Consider the following 20,513-nt stretch of genomic DNA (forward strand, 5'->3'; position numbering starts at 1 on the left):
TAGTGTTTATAGGTCCCACAATTATAATACTTTTTAATCAAAGGTAGTTTGGACATCATCTAATTGACTATTAGTTAAATCCTTTTGTTTTATAAATGCAGGAATTAAAAGTTAGAGTCTGAGTAATTTATCAAGGTCACAATGATTTATAGAATCAAATGTCTTGAATATTATGGAAACACAAAAAGGCCAGGATGGCACAGACTTTGATCAATTAATTTGCTTTAAGTGCTAAAAATTCAAATTATGGTTTTAATTTTATGGTTTTAAAATGCTTCTTGACTCTTATTTGCATCTTCTTGGGCCTTATGTTCCAGAAGAATACTTATATACATTGTCCTATTAATAATTTTGTGCTTAATGTAAGGAGTGGATCTAATTTAATTTAATCCATAGATATAGATTGTGAATAAAGTACGAAGTGAAACTCTAAAGGATAGAAAAGTAGGATTGCTCTTTTGCCCCCAAAGTGATTACAATGTGAGGAGGTTTCTGTCCCATTTCTTCTGTAAAGATAAGGATAAGGAAATTATTTGTATTCAGCATCGACACATGTTGAGTCTACCTGCATGTTGTCACATAATCATCACAATAGTCCTATAAAGTTGGTCTACAGTCCCATGATTTTTTTTTTTTTTTTTTTTGCGGTACGCGGGCCTCTCACTGTTGTGGTCTCTCCCGTTACGGAGCACAGGCTCCGGACGCGCAGGCTCAGCGGCCATGGCTCACGGGCCCAGCCGCTCCGCAGCATGTGGGATCTCCCCGGACCGGGGCACGAACCCGTGTCCCCTGCATCGGCAAGCGGACTCTCAACCACTGCGCCACCAGGGAAGCCCCCCATGATTTTATAATAAGATAAGGAGACTCATGGAAGAAGGCAAGTAACTTTCCAAGAACATATAGTTAACACGTAGTGAAAACGGGATTTGAACCAAGGTCTGTTTGTTGTTGAAGCCTGAATTCCTCCACTCAAATCTATGACCTCCCACCTCATCCTATTGCCCAAGGAAGAACGGTGAGGAGTCCATTATCAGAAACATACTCTCTTACTTTCTAGCTACATGAAAACTATTAAGGGCTAGGACCCTATCTGTAAGAAAAACCTTGTAAAACATTTCTTCTCCAACTTGTCTAAAATACCTGAGTGTCTCAAATAAACAGGGCAAGAAAAATAGGAAACGTCCATTGATTCCTGTTCTTGCTCTTTATTTCCTCAGCTAGTAAACACTATTTTTTCTTGTTTCCCAGAAGAAGAGTGGACAAGATACTTCCTGGCACTAATAGATTTCTTTTTTAAAAAATTAATTTATTTATTTTTGGCTGTGTTGGGTCTTAGTTTCTGTGCAAGGGCTTTCTCTAGTTGCGGGGAGCAGGGGCCACTCTTCATCGTGGTGCACGGGCCTCTCACTATCGCGGCCTCTCCTGTTGCGCAGCACAGGCTCCAGACGCGCAGGCTCAGTAGTTGTGGCTCACGGGCGTAGTTGCTCCGCGGCATGTGGGATCTTCCCAGACCAGGGCTCGAACCCGTGACCCTTGCATTGGCAGGCGGATTCTCAACCACTGCATCACCAGGGAAGCCCCACTAATAGATTTCTTTTAGGACCTCAAATAATTTCTTAAAGAATTTTCTTAGAGCTAGATAAAATTTCAAATATTAAAAATATGATACTTCAAACTTTTTCATTTACAGTCTTTCTCCCCATCTAATGAACATCAACTTGTTAGTGGTATCTAAAAGCAACTCTGCACCTTTGTCAGTCTATGAAATGCCAAAGCTACCAACTTAAAAATGAAAAAGATTAAACAAATTATGTGGCATTATGTAGAACCATTCAGTCTACAGGCAAAGGTTCTTATTAAATTCAAATACTTTTAAATAAATGAACTGAGTCGTTTTGGGTTATACATAAGGACTTAGCTGTATTCATTTTATAAATGACAATTACTAAAAAATTCTGAAACTTTCCTACACTGGGTAAGGATAAGCAAACAATTAAAAAAAACAAAACTTTTTTAGGGGTTGGTTTAGCTGTTAAGGATGTTTCTAGATTGCCTTACAGAAACCCCAAATTGATAGTTCCTAACAGCTGTGCATGTCTGGAAAACAGCTGTTAGAGTTTGTACTTCTAGTGATCCAGACAGTATACCAATTTGGAAAGATAATCACCTTTTAAAAATATTTATTTAGTAGCCCTTACTCTTCCTCTTCACAATTTCTCATTCTAGAACCCTGGTCAGTTTATCCTAGCTGCTCTCTGCAAGGAACAACAGTACCTTCCAATCTTGTCAGTACTTAAGACATGATTGGAGTAGACTATGATAAAGGTTAAATATTTCATTTACAGAATATAAATTCTTGCCAAAAAGGCTATAGTTACTGTCACATTTGTTAATTGTAAAGTACTTTATTATCTTAATAGGAAAGAACTTTCTCTAACATTTGAATATTCACCAATGTAGTAGTCTTCCTCAAATACAAAAGCAAACTAAATGACTTTGAATACACCAGCTAGCTATGTGTTTGTAGGATGAAGAGTGTGGCACATCTTCATATGATAAATCAACAAAATACAATATTTTTGTTAATGCCGAAGGTTGCTATTATAATTCTTGTGAGTTATTGCTTTGGAAGTTTGTTTTAAGACTTTGAAAACTTGTGCCATGACTAACCCCATATTGGAGAAAAACAAGTGTACAGCACAGGAAACCATGACAGGTTCCAGTCTTCATTAACACTTTGTTATTTTTGCTGTCATTTTCCTATAATAGGCACATTGTAATAATTTGTTCTAATATGTAAAAAGCTGTCTGGCAATGGTACTAGTAATTTTTCCTCTTTTTGAATTTTCATTTTATTGCTTGTTTAAGGGAAACTATATTTTCCCACACATAAATTTTAGGTCTGAGGTAACACTTTATATCAGGGTTGATATTTGGCAATAGTTTGGATAAGAACTAATAGTTCAGATAAGAAAATATTAACCTTCTTTCTTTAGACATAACCTGTAATAAAGAACAAAAAGCTAAGACACTTCTGGAAATATGGCCTTCTGACTCTTCTGGGCTGCAAATTTAGACAAAAAAGTAAAGGTGTATTTTCTCAAATCTTTCATTTATGCCCATCCCAGGGAAGCTTCTAGAAACTTGCTCTGTCTGTAGACCTTTGGAGGGGCACATTTACATACTACAGTTGTCCCTTGATATCCTCGGGGGATTGGTTCCAGGATCCCTGCAGATATCAAAATCCTCAGACGCTCAAGTCCCTTTTATAAAATGGCATAGTATTTGCATATAAACTATGCATATCCTCCTGTGTATTTCAAATTATCTCTAGATTATTTATAGTATCTAATACAATGTAAATACTATGTAAATAGTTGCAAATACACTGTAAATGTTATGTAAATAATGTTACATGGCAAATTCAAGTTTTGCATTTTGGAACTTTCTGGAATTTTTTTCAAATATTTTTGATCTGCAGTTGGTTGAATCTGCAGATATAGAACCCACAGAGACAGAGGGCCAATGGTACAGGATTCTGTACCCTCAGCCATGGAATATACAAAATTCGATCCAAAATTAGACAATCCATTGGCTAAGCAATGACTTGTCAGATTCCTTCTTTCAAGACTCAGAATTAAAAGACACAGTTTATAGTTAACCAGTGTTTAGAATTTATGATATAAAATAAAATTGGGACTGCCATATTTGGACATATGGAATGCGAGTTACTTCAAGAAGCAGATAAACGGAGGATAAAAGATGGAGAGCTAGATGAAGATTGAGAAAGAAACTTTGATTTATGACTTTTCAGTTCAGAATTTAGTTGGATTTCATTTCCTCCCCATGGATGTTTGTGTTTACTTCTTGCATCCTTTAATAAATCTATTTTTAAAGCTCACTTGGAAATTTAAATTGCAGCTATAAAACCTAGATTAGCACAGGATAAATGACTCATTTTATAAATTAATAAATTAATTTGTCTGTCAGTACCTAATTTTATCACCTTTCATTTTTATTTGCTACTCTTGAAATTATGCATCATATATTTTTTTCATATTCTTAAGTACATAACCACATACCACATAAAAAACTCTGCTTGAGCAGTTAAGTCTGCTGTTCTTACAATTGTTTCTTTGATCAACAAAATCAAGTTTGAAAGAGTATTTATGAACAAATACACAGAATTTGTGACTTATAAAAATAAATGTAGGAGCTGTTTTAGAGGTACTTTACAGGTGTGTTTTTCAGGTACCAGTGTTATCATTTGGATCCATTTTTCTCTGCAAGGTTTAAATGAAATTTTGTAACCTGGGAAAAGATGGAGTACACAGAAGCTCTTGCTCTGTGCTTTAGGAGAGTGTTAAAAACTGAACTGTGTTTCCAGATTACTATCACTATAGTATGTTCCACTTTATTAGACTTGCTACTTTCCACCCAGGAGGAGATACCTAATTTAGTTGTGTATTCTTGTCAAAGTTATTTCACTCCTCTGTGTCCCAATTTTCGCATCAATAAAATGAGAATAATAATAGTAATAATAATAATTCACTAACATCATGGTGTTGTTATGAATATTAAATGAGATAATACATGAAAAGCATTAAATAGATGTATTGCATTTAGGATATATTAATATAGCTGGGACATATTAAGCACTCAACATATATTAATTATATGTTACTAGATTAAACAATATTTACTAGATTAAACAATATTTTATGCCATGTGCTTGGAAAGAGGTTATTATTTATGTTTTTGAGATATAATTCATATAACATATAATTCACTCATTTAATATGTCTAGTTTAATGGTTTTTAACACAATCACAGAATTGTCAACCATCATCACAATCAATTTTAGGACATTTTCATCACCTCAAATACACTGTACAATTTAGCTATTATCCCCCAATCCTCTATCACCCCCAACCCTTAGCAAGCATAATCAACATTCTGCCTCTCTATATTTGCCTGTTCTGAACATAAGCCATAATGAATAAGCAAGAAATGCATAAAGAAAATTAAGTTTTCATAACATCTATCTCAATGATTCTAGAAATAGTGGACCTTAATGGATTTCTTAGAATTCTTAAATTAAAGCCCATAGTAGTCTGTCTTTTTTTCCACTCAGAATCCTTCCTTTCAGCATAAAGAAAGCAGCAGCACCAGGGACTTGGGCAATTGCCCAGTGTGCTGTGCATAGCATCCAGCTAACCTTCTGACCCATGTCCCACATACAGCGGATAATGTGATGATTAGGTCCTTAGTCTGTTTAAGGTCAAGCTTACTCCTCTGTGAACAGTGCAATAAAGAAAAAAGTAGAAAGCTTTCTTCCTAAGAAAAATGTTCAGGAAACCCAGTGACTGAGATCAACCACAGAAATTGATTTTATGAATGGTTTACCGGAAAACTCATAAAATGGTAAAATCAGTTCAAATGTGACATTTGTATTGTTCCTATTCCAAGCCTGTGCAGATGGGCAATTCACTATGTAAGTAATTTTCATGGCTAAGATAACAAACCATCATGTTTTTCTTGGACAAACCACCTTACGCAATAACAGTCTTGATCAGTTCTGTTTTACAAAGTTTCAACTGCAACAATATTACATACATACAGGGCAAAGAATGAAAAGTTGGAAACAATGTTCTTCTTCAGGCGGCTTTGTTGGTGCCTTTCACCTCTCAAATTCACAGACAGGATCGTGATGCATCCCCCATGATTTCAAAACTATATTTAGATAATTTCCTTATATGAGTGCTATTTAGGCAACAGGATTCTCTGCAACTATTTATTTCTTTAGATACTTTCTAACTCAACAACGAACTTGACAAGTACTAAGTGTTGTATGTAAAGCCAAGCTGCAGATAAAATATCCTAAGCATTCAGAAAAAGGAGAGCAACTAATTTACAGAAATCAGGGGATTTTGTAGTGTATTGTTTGCTAACTAACAGAATCTAAATGTCTGTGTGACATAGTTTTCTGTTGCTTCATAAATTTCTATCGTTAATCTGTATGGCAAGTTTGTAAATTCTACTTAATTCAACAAATTTATGTTGTCATCAAATTCCAACAAAGGTGTGTGGTTTTCAATTGCATCCAGCTACAATGATGACTTCTATAATAAGATAGAGTATTTCCCAATAACTTATTCAATCTGTACATTAATACAAAGTGTGAATCATATGTTATGACAGAGAAGAGATAGAAGGGTTTGTTCTGTTTTACAGATTTTTCTTCATTACATGGTGCACTGTCTACAAACTAGTCAGAAACAGTATTACACAGAATTTGTTCAACTACTATAATAAACATGTATTCAGTGTGTCTGCCAATTACTGAGATCCTAGGTTACATGAAAATATATAAAGAAAATACAAAACTTCCTCCCTCACATAAGATACTTGCTATGTTTAACTTTGTCAATAGAGAAAGGAGTAACAACCTTTTAAAGTTGGATAGATAAGGCTTCCCTGGTGGCGCAGTGGCTGAGAGTCAATGCAGGGCACACGGGTTCGTGCCCCGGTCCGGGAAGATCCCACATGCCGCGCGGAGCGGCTGGGCCTGTGAGCCACGGCCGCTGAGCCTGCGCGTCCGGAGTCTGTGCTCCGCAACGAGAGAGGCCACAGCAGTGAGAGGCCCGCGCACCGCAAAAGAAAATAAAAAAAAGAACACATTTAAAGTTGGATAGATAGATAGATAAATACTGATATAAGATAAAATTAACTGTGTTGTGGATGATTCAGTCATTCTGTTCATGTTAAATACCAAATACCACAGCCATTGTCTGTGTGATTAAATTGGTCCCTGAGCACTTAAATAGTCGATGTGATTAGACTGATTATTTGCTATTTATTTGTGACTCATAAAATCACCCTGATTATGAAAGTATTATGGCTAAAATAATAATATATTTACTTCTAATCAATATATTTCTCTCCAATTTTTAAAGTGGCCTATCAGTTTTCACAAAGAATGTAAAACATGGCAAAAATCTCCATGGTTAACCGACGTTTGTGTCCTCCATGAAAATAAAACTCCATTTCTTTTCAATGACAGTATCTTGCATTTAACTACCTGAACAAATATGATGGGGTCACTTCTTGCTACAGCTGTCACTTCCTTGTCACAGAAAGTGAAACACTACTTATCTTTACCATCTGTGATAAACAATCCTAAATTGTTAGCATTACCCAATTTTACCAATAAACAATCAAAAAGGATAAGTGCTTATCTCGTTTTGCTCCTGTGAAAGGTGGGAAATCCTGGTTTTACTTTCTTGACAAGGAAACAGATACTGCTACCCTTGCTGTTATCAATAAAATTTTGGCTTGGAACTGTGGTGAGTGTTTTGACTAGCAGTACTGATACACGTTGCAAGTAAACTCTCAAAATTCAGTCTCAAAGTGTTATATAGGCATCAGCTCTTATTGATACAACCACTTTGTTTTTCTACCTTTTCAGCAATCCTTAGTATCAGTCTTTTTAATTTTAGCCATCCTGGTAGATGTGTAGGAGTATAATATTTTCCTAATTATCTTTTCTCATTGGTCCATTTAATTTAGTATCAATATTACATATTTTTCAACCTTTCCTTATGTTTAGTGGTGATTACTGAACTAGCATAAATTAATATTTAGTTAATGATTAACATTTATTGAGTTGAATTTGTAAATTTTTAAAATATACTATAACAATCTCTATTTTTAAGTTGCTAATTTAGTCCATTTACATTATTTTTGATTACTCACATATTTGGACTTCTTTACACCCTCTTAATTGCCTATGAAGTTACACAGACTTGAGTAGTCTGCTTCAACATTATTTTTCCAGTAAGCCCTGTCATTTTGTGTGAGTGTGTGTGTGTCTGTGCCTGACTTTATTTAAATGGAGGTATAGAGACGTACACTTTTTTATTGTGGTAAAGAAGATGTAACATAAAATTACGATTCACAAATTAGAATGATATATCATTTTCCAGCTTTAATTTAGTTGTTCTGTATGCTTTTCTCTTAAAATATTCTCTTGAAAATAGATTATAGTTGGGTTTTAATTTTATACAATTAATAATATTACAGATTTTACATTTATTAAAAATTATTGATGTAAAAGTATGTATTTTATATATTTTTTATTATGTTTTCATTACTTCTTCTTTTCTCCCTTCCTACCATATTGAATTAATAATATTTTCTATTGAGCCTTTGTATCCTTGTAGCTTGGATGCTACAAATGTATTTTTCTTTGCTTTCTCCCAATATTTTTAAACTTTAAAAATATAATTTTTAAATGCACTATTAGTTATAAATATTCATTTATAAAACTCTTAAAGTTATTCATTTTTTAATCTCCTTTTAATGACAACATGGACCTTAACAAGTTTAAACTATTACACAACTCTTCACTTTTCAAATCTTTTTGTTATCGTCCAAAGTTTTAGTTTTACTTATTTTTACACACACATAATGTTGTTCATTTTTATAATAAACAGTCAACTAAATGTACCACCCTCTTATATACATTAATTGGGTCCTTTGCTCCATGTTTCTTATATCCCATGCTCTCCCTCTGGGTTTACTTTTTCTCCTTAAAAAGATGTCCTTTTACATGTCAATTAAAAAAAATAAAAGAATAAATCGGCAAAAATCCCTGCCCCCATGGAACTTGTAAAAAAATTAAAATTTTTAAAATATCCACTTCCCCTCCTGCGCATGATAGGTTGGATTTATCTAACTGAGGCACTTGTCTTATCTAATGTATGTGTTTTATATGCATGTGTATAATTAGAGGTCTTGATACTAAGACATCACAAGCACTGAGATCCGTCTGGATCTTTTGGAGTGCTATATAGCAAGTACTAAGTATGGCAAGATTCAAAAAAGGTATAAAACATTAAATAGGATATGCCTAACCCAAGTAAACTACAGAGGCCCTCCCTCCCTGCCTGTACTTGCTAATGTTTCTAACTGAAGAAAAAAAAAAAAACCCTTTAATAATTCGGTGATGGTCTGTGCATTGTAATTTCTCTTAGTCTTTGAAACATCTAAAATATTTAAATGTTTACACTTTATTGAATGCTACTTTGGATAAGTACAATTTCTGTTTTTCACCTGTACTTTGTAGATCTATCTGCTGTTTTCATGTTGTTGTTGATGAGAGGTCTGCTGATATTTTATTTGCCATTCCTTAGTAGGAAAGACTACGGTGGGTTTTAAGACTGCCTCTTTATCCTTGATGTTTGTGCCAGTGTAACAAGAATGGATTAATTTATATATTTTAGTTGCTTGATTTTGGGCACGCACTTTTATCTGAAGACTCAGAACTTTCTTCAATTCTGAAAAATTACCAACACTGCTCTTTCTTTAGCTATAGCTTCTCTGCTATTTTTAAAAATTTTCTTTCTCTGCAACTCTGATTCATCGTATGTTGGGGTTCGCAATGTAGCCTCAGTGCCTCTTAATTTCTTTGTGCATACACACACACCCAAGTGTGTATCTTTATGCATTGGGGAGAATGCCACAGTTTACCTTTAAGTTTACTAATTCTGTTGTATCAACTATTGTGTAGAGTTTATAAGTTTATGGAGTTTTAAATATCCAAACATATGTTTATATTCAATATTTTATTGACCTGTTTTCATTTCTCAATTTTTGGTTCATAAATTCATGTTCTTTACAATTTTTATTACTATTTCTAATATCATTTTGAGAATCCTGACTATACTTACATGCAATAATTTTGCAAATTATAACATAAAACAACTGGAATATGGAGTGAAATAATTTTTATTATTGATTTTCGCTATCTTTTTTGACAGTATTTTTCCCCATAAGATTTGTGAGATTTGTTCATTTTGAACTTGGGTCATTTGCTGATCCCCAAGGCTGTATCTCAGTGGACAGCAAATTCTTTCAGCTACCCCTCTGAGAGAAGATGACACCCACAAGAGTAAATCAAGCTGTGTATTAGTTCTAGCCCCTTCTCTAATGAAGGCACTGAACATTTCACAACCACATTCACTGTAGGTAACAAATTACTAGTAGCTGGTCTGCAGCTCCATTCCTTTTTACCTTTTTTAATGTTACTGCTAAATTTCTGTTCGATAGAGAAGTTCATTTTGATTTTTTTCTAGGTATAAGGCTTTGGTCGTCTCTTTTTATATATTTTTTTCTCAATGTAGTGTTGAGCAGAGAATGTGCTGTTTCTATTTTGTTAGCATCCTGTCTCCTCGGGTTGGTTGTTTGCCCTTCCCTGTCTCTATACTTCAAGAAGCTGACTCTCACACAATCTGTCACCGAAGTTCCTTCGATTTTTCCAAGGCAGACACAAGGAGATCAGAGAGCAAAAACAGAAAGAGTCTGGGGCATATCTTTCCTGCTCCCACCCTGCTCTGAACTGCATTTCTGTTAGAGGCTGTGTCCCTTGATGACTAAGCCTCTGTCTAGAGGTCCCTCCTCAAAGGCTTCAGTTTTTGCTATATCACAGTTTCTTCTTTCCTGCCTTTAGGGTTAGGGATGGTAGTAACTTACTCTGCCTGGTTTCCACAAGAAATTCCTTCATTTCAATCTCTGTATTGAACCTATCTGAACCGGACTCTGCTTCCTGACAGGACTGACACACAGAGGGTGTAACTATGTTTTCAAATAATATCTGTCTTGACAGGAAGCCCTTTGGTGTCCCCCTTACCCACTACCAACGTGCTTTAACACATTACCGTATCTGCCAGGTCATGGAGACACATTGCTTATGTTAGTTTGTGCAATACTTTACAGATATTTCAGTGTTTGAGAGCATCACACCTTTCTCTGTAAGATCAGGGTCAATAGTTCTGAGAACCAAGAATAAGTTTGGTTAGATTTGTCCCTGTTTGACTAGGTTTGGTTTCTTCGAATATATATTCCTTATCAAATTTCAAATACAACCCCAAAATTGGTGCATTTGAAATGTAGTCAAGCTGCTTTTCTAATAATTACTGTTATTCTCTTGAGTAAGATATTTGAAAATCTGGGCATACTCTAATTTAGCTTTACAAGGGGTAAAGGATTAGAAAATCAAATGCTCAACAGGCTCCATACAAGAATTTCACCTTCTGAAGTGTTCCAGGAGTTCATTCCCCTAACAAAACCGAAAAGAGTGTCAACATTTACCTCCCGAAACAAATGTTCTATTTCTTAAAGCGTGTTATGCACTCTACTGTTTGACACATTCATCAAATCCCATAAGGATATTGACAGCCAACAATCTTATAATGGTATCTTGTCATTTCACACCCATCACAAAAGCAGAAACAGACAGTAGGATGAAAGGTCTTTCCTGGGGGGTGGGGGTGACAATCAGCATATCTAAAGATACTCTGATTCCTGAGAGGTAACTCTCTCATTATACACAGTCACACTCACATGACATATACACATGTTCACACATTGTTTTGAATACCTAATTGTTAATCTTCGGTTCATTCTTATGTGAAATTTTCTGTATGGAAATAAGTTAACTCAAGATTTAACATGGAAAATAAAAAAATTATAAGAAAGACAAGAGACAGAAGAGTTTTTCACCAAAGGGAAATACATATCTGACTTGGTTACAAAACTGTTCTTTTCCACATGCAACACCAGAAGAAAAACAAATAGGGAAGGAGCTATAAAATACAGTCTTGTACAGGCTTTTCTTCAATTAATTTCAATTAATTTGAGTCCATATCTATTTCTACATGCTGACCTAGGTCATGGAAATTTAAGGACAAGTAGATTCTAGTTCTACCATTAAGTAGTTTATAAACTGATGTATAGCCTTTCAAAGTCCTGTAAGTTGTGTAACACTACTTGAGAAACTCATAAGTGGATATGATTAATCCTAATTAGAAGCATTCAAGTAGGGTTCATATAAAAATTGACAGTGGTGAGTCTCTTAAAGTGTGAAATTATTTCAACAGTAGAAAATGTCAGACTGAATACTGGTCAATTGAATTCTAGCGATTAGTATAATAAGGACATGGGGGCATAACAAGGCATCATATGTCCTGAGAATGGGACATAAGAAATAATTTAATTTCATGTAACATAGTGACTAAGTACAGGCACACTGGATTCAAATAGACATGGGGGCCAATATCGGTCCTTCCATTTATTATAAATGTAGCATAAATCCTGCATCCTGATCACTATATCTGAAAATGAGGTCTAGAATACTATCTAACTTATAAGGCTGCTTTGAGTACATAATGCGATAATGCATGCACTGCGGTTACAAGACCTAGTACCTGAAATACCACATTCAATAATGTAAAACATCTCTAGCGCTTAGCCTGCTTGAGTGGGTTTTGAGTCATAAAGTTGGATAACAAGTTGGAATGTTAGAGTGGAGTCCGATTCAGAAGTCATAAAAGAGCTCGGAATGTTTATCTGCACATGACTTGCTTACTCCAGCTTACTTCAGTGCTAGAAAATTATATTGAATATATTCCCATAAATAGTCAAGGATTTTATGTCTGGAGATTTCAATATCTTAATAATCTTAATAATCTTCCCTACAGAAATTAAGCTTCAAGAGAAAAAATTATTTTTGTCTTTACACCTCTGCATAACTAGTTAGTGCAGCTCCAGAATAAATCAATAAATTGCAAAAATGTGCTTTTTTAAAAGTAAAGAAAGCATCTCATGTATAGAATAACTAGAATAACAAAGATTCCCTTTTGCTTAAAAGAGTAATGGATCAACTAATTAGCTGGCAGATCTTGAGAGATTCAAAGAATATTTATAGCCCCTTTTCCTGAAATCACAAGATAAAATGCTTGCAGTTAAAGGAATTTAAGAGGTGGAGATAGGGGAGGAGGCTTCTCCCTTGCTAACAGGAGTGCAAGAGATATGCAAGCCACAAGATGTAGTGGAAAGGACTCTTAGAGTTGGAAGAAAAAGAGCACCTTTCCTTATGAGTTATGTGAACTTGAGCATATCAGTTGATTTTTCTGGACTTCAGCTTTTTCTTGGGCTAAAAGAGCTCCTAGTTTCCTTCAACAGCTGGCATTTCTGTTCCTTCTCTGATTCTGTTCCTCCTCCTCCCACAGATTCTGTTCTGCCAACAAGGAATTAGAAAATTCTGGACCTCTTCTGTGCCATACATTCTCTTTATAGGTTTGCTGTTGGTTTGCCTTGCCAACAACAGAAACATTAATTGGGACCATTTGAATATCCGACCCCTCTCCATTCTCTCGAGGGAGTGCACCCCTATTCTAAGTGGGCACAGCTGGCTGTCTTTGTTGTGAGAACTGTGTATCCTTTTGCCATGTTTTCCTGCCTCCTGTGAGGATGAGGATTTCAGGTCTGAAACATTAGGTCGGATTCATTAGTTCTGTGGTTTCTTGCCAAATGATTGGTTCTTCATTACCATTTTAGATAAATCATAAAAAACTCAAGTCTTGATCATTCAAAAAGTATTTTGTAGTGATGAGTATATTTTGGTTATCCAAGCAAAACTCTTACTACAACATTACTCTTTGAACAATTTATCTTATTTTAAATAGATATCCTTATTTTTATTGGCATAATTGACTTTATGTTGTTGTTGTTTGTTCCATTTTTATTAAAGGAAGTTAACAAAGGCTTAACATGAGCACAATAGAGTTTACCATAACCCCTGCCTTGACTCTGTTTGAAACACTGTGAAGGAACTGATGTTACAAGACCTTTACAAATTATCTGGTATGATTGAAAGTGAGCTGAAGATGGCACATATAGAATAAAAGACACCTTATGCAAAGAAATAAAATCTTACTAAAATAGAAATTCTCCACTTAAATGTTAGCCCTGTTCTATTAGTAAATTCTATATCTTAATTTTCCAAGTCTAATAAGCCATCTGTATTTATATATGTGCTGGAAAATATGGCTTGAAGATAAATTATGTTTAATGTAAATATTTTTATATTAACTTGATCACTCACTTAATCATTGATTCTTCTTTCTGGGGAATGCATGCTCCCTGACCTCACCAGGGAATGTACATCATTTTTTCACAGTCTGTGACCCAGCTAGACTAAAACTAGTTCTTGTATTCATAAACTTTGTACAGGAAATAAGTAATTTTGATTTCATCTCTGTATAGAGAATTAGTCAGACATTGGCAATGAAACACAGTATGTCATGAGGATTCAAACTAAACAAGATTTCTGAGTACAAAAAGCAAACTTCTATAATAGAGCGTCAGATCAAAGCAAGCAAATTCCAGATGTATACAATGAAATTCCTATTTATTTTTTATTGTAAAATATTAAGTAATCAAAAAATATTTACTAGAATCCAACTATATCTACAGCTCAAATTAGCCACTAGGCAATATAGAATGTGGGAAGAGAGGAGAGAATAAAATTACTGGAGTACTCATCCTAAATTGTCACAAAATTTATTTGGAATCTAAAATTTTCTAAAGTGTAGCAATGGCATATAATATGGTAGTTAAGAGTATGCCAAGTGTTGAAAGCTCCCTATTACCTGGGGTTTTGGGCAGATTACTAAAGTCTCAGTTTAGTTTCTTAGTTTCTTCATCTGTAAAATAAGGGAAATAATAACACCTAACACCTTAGTTTTCTAGGAGGATTAAATGAGACAATCAATGTAAGGCACGTAGAAAGTTGCCAGGTATATAGTAACCACTCAATAAGTATTTGTTCTTACTTATTCTTTATGTCTGTTCTAGCACCCAGGTTATAGAAAGGTATATAGTTCCATAAATTTATTTATTGTTCCATAAATGGTGAAGAAGAGATTGCAAGAAAGGAGACTGGGAAGAAAAGAAAAATAAAGATCAAGAAGAAAAGGAGACATTAAAAAGTATAAAAATATTAGCCCAACTCTCAAGTAATTTATATTCTCACAATACATTACAATAATCAATTAAAATAACCAAGTAATATATAATGGTACTAATTCTAAATATAAACAAATTCAGAGAAAGAACTGAAATTGTCAGAAAAGGCTTCTTAAAGAAGCTGACCCTAGTCATAAGATTTCAAGGTATCGGTTGCATAATAGTATTGCTTTTCTTTATCTTTCATTTCTTCTGAAAGGATCAAAATAGTCTGATATACTTCATTCAACAACATTAACTTGGTGAGGCTATCTAAACATATTTTTTCTTTGTAAGTTGAATTATTTTATTTGTGAAGTGACTTCCTAGAGCAGGAAGTAAGTTCTTGTTTCTCCAGAATTATGCAAATTATAGTGTTGGATACTTTGTGGGTCTGTGTGACATAACTCTGCACCAGAATTTTCAATTTTGAAAAATAACGACTTTAGGGCTTCCCTGGTGACGCAGTGGTTGAGAGTCCACCTGCCGAGGCAGGGGACACGGGTTTGTGCCCTGGTCCGGGAGGATCCCACATGTCGCGGAGCAGCTGGGCCGGTGAGCCATGGCCGCTGAGCCTGCGCGTCTGGAGCCTGTGGTCCACAATGGGAGAGGCCACAACAGTGAGAGGCTCGCATACCACAAAAAAATAAAATAAAAAATAACGACTTTAAGATGAAGACCAGAGAAACTTGGACAAGTTCTTTGTTGCCATCAGACATGAACCTGCAGTTTCATTTTAACATTTTATTTTTCAGCAAATGTGTGTGGGTTATTTTTTGCCTCTGAAAGTTAAGTAAGATAGCATATTAGACACCATATATATTGTCTGCCTAGCCTTTTCTTTTTCTGGGAACCAGCCCTACCTGGGCATATCCACTTGGTTACAGAAGTGATTCTCAGCAGTCTTGTTCCTATATCATGACCCTGTGCCCTGGTTTCAGGGCAAAGATTGAGCCAGTGATCGAAGGACAGACATCAGTCTCTTTCCTAGGAATTTGAAATTGGGCCCAAAGAGACTTGTCTTTTAAGGTCTGTCACCTTAGCTGTAATATATTACACCTTAGCTGTACCTGTCATGTTTTTCATCATGTGAGATTGAGGTTCACAAGGCTGACAGAGGGAGGTAGGAGGAAATACAAAAAGAAGAACAAATGAGAAATGAAGGGAAGTCTTCCTGTCCCTGGTTCTAGTTCATTCCTGGGACAACTGCATTCCTATTGCATTGGCTTCCATGAGATGCCCCATATCATTATAATAAAGGAATTGATTTTCTTGTTTATTCAATCTTGAATAAGTTTTTACTGCTTGTAGCCAAAAAACTATGTGGTTGATATATAATTCATCAGGACTTGAGATTTTTTACTTGTTTATTCCAGTTTAGTTCTGGATTGAACAATAGGTGTGGGTCCGAATTCCAGTAAAAAAAAATTTTTCTGGCAGAGGCTCTTTGATCAACTGGAAGGAAATTAAGGGGTACCTGGTGGGGTGGAAACTAAGCCTGGACTTATTTAATAAAAGAAGATTAATTCTAAGCTTATAAGTATAGTGACTAACTCATCATGATTTGCCTGGGACTTTCTCAGTTTTAGCATTCAAAATCCCATGTCCTGCTTCCTGAATCCTGGATAAATTGGGAAAGTTGATTGCCTTCTAAGATATGGGTAAAACCAAGTTATTTTTTTCAAAAAAATCATCCTTAAAGAATTGATAATTGCTATCTCTTTTCTTCAATCTAGTGCATTGATTGAATTTAGAAGAGGTTACCTATTAATAGCTCCCTTATTTTCAACTGGCAGAAACCAAGGCAAAGAGAGTACTCTGTGCAAGATAAGAAAGGAACCAAATTCATTAGATTCTCCAAATGTTTCTTTAAAAATCTATTATAACATGTTGTTTAATGAAAATAGCTATCAAATAACTTGAATCTTTTTATTCAAAACAATTAAAATCTGTTAAGCGTGGTCGCTTTGGTGTGCAAATTCTCTCAGCCAGTGCTAGTGGCAAGAGCATGGCTGCCTACATCACAAAATCTGGGATCTAGTCTTGGCCCCACTATTCATGTGACCTGGAAAAAAGTTGTTTAAACTCTCTTAGGCCGACTCTCTTTACTACTAAAATGAGGTAATCATAATGCATACCTCATAGGGTTGTTGAGAGGATCAAAAGAAATAGAGCATGTGAAAACATACTTATCACAGTACCTGGGACCTGTTAGGCACCCAGTTGATATTAGCTAGGATGCATTATTTCATTCAATCTGTTATTTACCATCACCTTGTGACATAGGAAGAGTGTGGTGCTACAACCCTGCTCTGTAGTTGAGAAAATTGAGAGTTAGAGAGATGGAGTGCATCTAGGCAACTCACTTAGAAAGTGACAGAGCCTATCCTTGAACTCCGCTGACTCCAGGCCCAGGATTTATTCCTCCGCACTATATTCCCTTTTGTGTAAAAGCATAGAAGACCTAAGTTTTTTGTTTGTTTCTATTTTTGAGGAAAATAAGAGTTTAATCATGACCCTGTCTAAATACAGACAAAGCAATACGTAAAACAATACATAAAAAAGAAACTCACCTACATATTTTTTTAATTAGGCACCAAGATTTCTGAAAAGATTCATAAGATTGAATTTTTCACTTTTTAATCTCTGTTGGGAATTATGAAGAAATAGTTATTGTCACTTCGATTGCCAGGCATTATTCAAAATGAGTCACCATATGGTCATGAAACATTATCTGGGAACCAAAGAATCCACTATTTATTTTAGAACAAACAAAATAAATGATCATACTACTTATATTTTTTAAAAACCCTGTAATAAAAAGGGACACGTTTGTTGGATTTATTTAATATAAAACTATGACTTTAATGCAACTAAAATTTATACAAATAATGTTTTGAGGAGATAACTGGTATAGGAATTGAGTTTTTATTGTCTGAATTTCAAAATAAAAACTCACATATTTCAAAAATCATTTTTAAAAATGTAGGAAAAAAAGTTCAAAACAAATTATATAGCGGGAATTCACATGTTTTTTGGCTTTGTAATTTGAATGAGTGTTTAGGGAATATCTGATATATGAACTCACAAGACTCAATCAACAGAATTTATGCTGCCAGCAAATTTGTTTGCAACAGTTTTAACCGAATGCTTTTTATGCCTCCGTATAGCCTCTACCATCTATAGAACTACCGATATAAATCTTCCGGAGAAAAAGCGAGATAGATGTATGCCAATATATAGAACATAGAAAAGCAAGTCTTTTTTTTTTCCCTCCTTATACAAGAAATAGTTTGCAATCACGTTCCACATATAAAATAGATAATTTAGCTATGAAATTAGAGTGGTCATAATTCCCTATGAACAGTGTGCTAAGGAAAGAAAACCTCACTTTTATTTGGGACAATTTTTATTGATATGCCATAGCTTTCATGTATTATTTTTTCTATTTCCCTGATCATCATCTGCTTTGCCATAAAGTTTACCATCTATGTTTGCACCAAGAAAACATGCAAGTCCTCAATCATTGTAAAGGGACACAGCACTGTATCCTAAGTTCATTTTCTTATTTTATAAAAGCTATATTAAGTCAAATAATTTTATTTGATTTGATAAATATTATTTGTGTATATATATATATATTAAGTTTTTAGGTTCAGAAGGTATTTTTTTATTCTCCTATGTAAATAATGTTGTGCTAGGCATTGACAAGAGTGACCCAATCATTGCTGTGATGGCATGACAGTGTAGGCTAGAAGGTAATATCTGATATGTGCAATTGAATAATAACCACTGATCTCCTTAATTTACTATTAGTAAGGGATCTAAGTGGTTACATTTGCTGTGGATCTCCAATTGTTTATCCACACATGATGTTAGCATGCCATTTTATTTCACTTTAACCTTTACTGAATTAGTAAGCAAAAAATGGTATCATAGTGATGATTTTTTTGGTAAATTACACAGTTAATTTTGTTTGTTTTGTTTTCTGGGTATTTTTACAGCTTTATTGAGGTGTAATTGATGAATAAAAGTTGCATATATTTAAGGTGTACAAGGTGATGATTTGATATTCATATGCAGTGTGAAGAGGTTATCACAATCAAGCTAATTAACACATCTTCACATAATTACCAATTTTATTGTTTGTGGTAAGAAAACTTAAGATTTACTTTCACAGTAAATTTCAAGTATACAATACAGTATTATTAGCTATAATCTCCATACTGTGCATTAGATCCACAGAAATTGTTCATCTTATAACTGAAAGTTTATACCCTTCGACCAACATCTCCCCACTTCCTCCACCCCCAACCCCAGGCAACCACCATACTATTCTATAATTTGAAATTCATTTAATACCAAGGTTAATTTTACAAATTTATTATCCATTTAAAGTTTTATTTTTTGTTATTGATATTTTCATGTGTCATTATTGATTAATAAGATATCTTTATATGTGAATGGCACTGATCCTTTCTCGGTTAGATTACTAGACTATTTTTCAGTTTGCCTTTTAATGTTATTTATACTGCTTTGACAGAGACTAAAAATTCAAAAAGATATGAAATTTGGAAAGTTTTATTTTTTGTTATTAAATCAATAAATAATAGCTAACAATAATCAAGTATTAACTGTTCCCAAACATTGTGATGGTACTTTATATATTTTTATTTTATTTAACTCCACAACAACTTACTAAATAGATACTATTTTCTTCTATGTTTTATACATGGGAAAACAAAAAATCCCTTTAAAGAAAGTCATATAACTTCCCCAAGTCCACCCAACTAAAGTAATGAACCTAAACTATCATACTATAATCCCTTATGTTTTCTGTCTTGAGTCTCATGTTTAGAAAGCATGTACTTGCTTCAAGATTATTAGATCCTCCTTTATTTTCTTTGTGTTCTCTTATTTTTTAACATATGCATTATCTGAAATAATTTAAAGTATCAGTATATCTGTAATTGTTTTTGATCCATAGTAGAAGTTAGGAATTAAATATTAGTCCACACTCCACCCTCCAAAAAAATTTGGCCTTCCCTCCTGTTAAACACAAAAAGTATTTTTGCTTCTATCAAAGGTCAAATACCACTGTGCTCTAGATTCTCATTCTTTATTTCCTGAAATATGCCCTCCCTGAATTTTATCTTTCTCTCCCATCAGCAATTTCTCCTTATTAGATAGCACCCATTGGTATAAAACTATATCTAGTGCCTCATTTCTTTTTTTCTTTCTTTTTTTTTTTTTAACATTTTGGCTGCACCACATGGCATGTGGGATCTTAGTTCCCCACCAGGGACCAAACCCACAGAGTCTTAACCACTGGGCCACCGGGGAAGTCCCTAGTGCCTCATTTCTGAATCAACAATTTTCTTGCCCAGTTAGGTCATGACCATTTGTATCAAACATGCCCTCATGTTACCAAAACAAACAAACAAAACCAAAAAAAAAAGCAAAAACAAAAACAGCAACAAAAACAAAAACAAAAGCCTCTTTACTTTGATATCCCCCTCCAGCTAATTCTCCATTTTTGTGCTACCTTTCACACTGAAACTTCTCCAAAAAATTATTATCAATTTATCATTTTCCTCAATTCCTGTTTATTCCTTAAATATGAAAATTAAGACTTGCTTCACTCATTACATAAAAATATGCTTATG

The sequence above is a fragment of the Globicephala melas genome, chromosome 7 (genome assembly GCF_963455315.2).
Source record: "Globicephala melas chromosome 7, mGloMel1.2, whole genome shotgun sequence".
NCBI classification, from domain to species: domain Eukaryota; kingdom Metazoa; phylum Chordata; class Mammalia; order Artiodactyla; family Delphinidae; genus Globicephala; species Globicephala melas.